The sequence below is a fragment of the Condylura cristata genome, unplaced genomic scaffold (genome assembly GCF_000260355.1).
Source record: "Condylura cristata isolate star-nosed mole 26May11 unplaced genomic scaffold, ConCri1.0 scaffold00001, whole genome shotgun sequence".
Taxonomy (NCBI): domain Eukaryota; kingdom Metazoa; phylum Chordata; class Mammalia; order Eulipotyphla; family Talpidae; genus Condylura; species Condylura cristata.
This window is the reverse complement of record NW_004567102.1, coordinates 49,473,615-49,476,329: the sequence shown is the minus strand read 5'-3', so window position 1 is coordinate 49,476,329 and position 2,715 is coordinate 49,473,615. Positions and strand designations below refer to the sequence as shown.

At 40.2% G+C, this 2,715-nt stretch overlaps 1 pseudogene; it reads right to left on the bottom strand.

Annotated features, from left to right (window-relative positions):
* Window positions 1–568: 568 nt before the first annotated feature.
* Window positions 569–1,201, bottom strand: LOC101629348 (annotated as a pseudogene).
* Between the last annotated feature and the right edge of the window lie 1,514 nt (window positions 1,202–2,715).

The window sequence follows — 2,715 nt, the reverse complement described above, 5'->3', positions numbered from 1 at the left end:
GTTAAAGCACTGCACTGAGAAGCTAAAGCCACTCCGCATGAGTTCGATCCCCGCCTGTACCGGAGGTGACCACATGGCGTAGCAGACATCTCCTGACCCGCCCGCTGCTCCCCTCGGCATTGTACTTCGTCGATCTGCCTGTTCTGCTCCCCACTCTGTCTCTGGTGAAGCCTCTCACCACCCCTGAGTTCTCTGGCCTGTACCCCGCTTCTGTATGTACAAATAAATAAATCTTTAAAAAAAAAAATCAGGGAGGAAAGAGGGGTGGGGAAGACCGTTTGGAGTGGATGGCATGTAGTAATATTATTTTGTAAAATTTTTATTACAGATCATCTATTTCCAAATATAATGGGTCACTGTAAGTATATTGCTTTCTGTGGGACAAGCTTTTGTTTGAGTTTATTCTCTCTCTCTCTCCCTCTCTCTCTCTCTCTCTATATATATATATACTATAGTAGATTTTGGCTGGGCATAGTATACCTTATTGATGGCATATGACAAGGCAGGGCTCCATAAGTCCATAAATGGCCATAACTCCATAAATGGCCTTGTCCACAGCTTGGTGGTGTCAGTAGAAGCATGGATGATGTTCTAGATAGCCCCTTGGCCATAATACCACACTTTCCCAAAGGGGGAAATGTGTCCACAGTCTCTTGGGTGATGGCGTGGTGGTGATGGCATAGATGGTGATTGTAAGTATCTCTATGATGCCAAAGTTGTCATGGATGACATTGGCCAAATCCTTCAACTTGGTGGTGAAGGAGGCATTGCTGACAATCTTGAGAGAGTTGTCATACTTTTCATGGTTAGCGTGCATCACAAACACAGGGGCTAGACAGAGGGTGGGGAGAGATGATGACCCCTTGGGCCCCACCTTTAAGCAGCCCTGGTCTTCACCAGGATAGTGAAGATACCAGTGGACTCCACAGCATACTCAGCACCAGCATCATCCTATTTGATGTTGGTGGGATCATACTGACGATGGAGATGGGCTTTCCACTGATCAAAACTTCCTGTTTTCAGCCTTGACTGTGCCATTGAACTTGCCACAACTGGAGTCATACTGGAACATGTGGGCCGTGTAGTTGAACTCAATTAAGGGATCATTGCTGGCAACAATCTCCATTTTGCCAGAGTTAAAAGCAGCCCTGCTGGGCAGGAGTCCCGTTGGGTCAAATCCCTTCACTTAAGCCTTCACCATGGTGTTTCAGGGTCATACTGCATGAAAAGAGGTGGCTGTCTTTAAAACCTGGTGGAGTAGAGAACTCAGTATATTTTAATAGAGCATTTCCTATATGCTTCCCATTGGGCAAAGTGCTGGTTATACAGAGATTAAAAAATGGAACAAAACCCCTGCCTTTCTGGAGATTATTCACCACAGTGTTTCTCAAACACAGTGGCATTAAAAACACTAGTAAGACTTATAAAACAAAGATTGCTTCAGTTTCTCACTCAGCAGGTCTGAGGGGTGGCCTGGGGATTTGCTTTTCTAACAAGTTCTTAATGATAAAGTTGCTGGTAGGGAATCACATTCGACAATGGTTTATTTTTTAATTAAAAAAATAAATGACAAGTTGTGATGTGTGTTAGGAAGGAGAATAGAGGTTTGCAAGAGGGAATAATTAGGGAACCTATTTTATATTGGATGGTCAGAGGTATCTCTCAGAATATAGCATTTAGGAAACATGAACAACTTAATGACCCAGAGAAATGAAAGTATGAGGGAAAGAAGAGCTTGAGATAAGAGTGGAAAGGAGGTAGGGGCTAAATCATACAGGGTCTTTAGTACATTGATAGTCAAGTTGGAGTATGAGTATTCTTGGAGTGCATGTAGAGTTTCGCAAGGAAATCAGATATATGATTTTTAAAGATTTATTTTTGCAGACAAGAGCTGGGGTGTAGGCTAGAGGTGTGGGGGTGAGTGGATTCACCAGGCCCAGACATTTGACTTTTAAAGAGAATTGTCTTGTTTCTGTGCTCTCTTACAGTCCATCTGCCCAAAGGGTTGTACTTTGGGAGTCCTCATTTACCTTTTGTTCCTTTTAGTGAATGAAGTCCTCCTATTTCTCTTCTAAGAAATCTTGCTAGGGCATCTTGTTGTAAGGAGTAAAATCACTTGGAGGATTAAAACAAGGAATAACTCGGAATTGTGGCCCGATTTAAAAAAAAATGAATGTCTCATCATGAAGTTTAAAACAAACTTTGGTCTCTTGGCTGCCAACAAAATTGAAAGTGGTTCTAACTATCAGTAGGTAGGGCATTACAGATGATCTTTGATGATGAATCACTTTGTAATTTGGATGTGTAACTAGGAAGGAGATCCTAACATTTAGTGGGAATGCTATAATTGTCTTTGTCTTTGTTTAGGTGTATCAAGTAAGTACTTTTTTTAGGGTTTACTGCTATAAAAATGAAATTTTGGGAAAATAAATCACTCTGAAAACTGTCACAAATTAGCATTTAGTAATATCAGATTGTGAATTATTTGGGATGAAAACAGTGTCATTGGAATTATTAAGATATTCAGTTCCAAAATATTTCATATATTTAATAACTATCAAATTTATAATATATTTATGTTATGTTGACTGTCTACATTAAATAAATGTAGTACCAACTCCAACTAGAACATTTTTTTAACCCTTAGAGTATTTTGGCCACAGGAAAAATTGCTGAATCTTCTTTCTGTGTCTTATGTAGAATTTAACTATATAT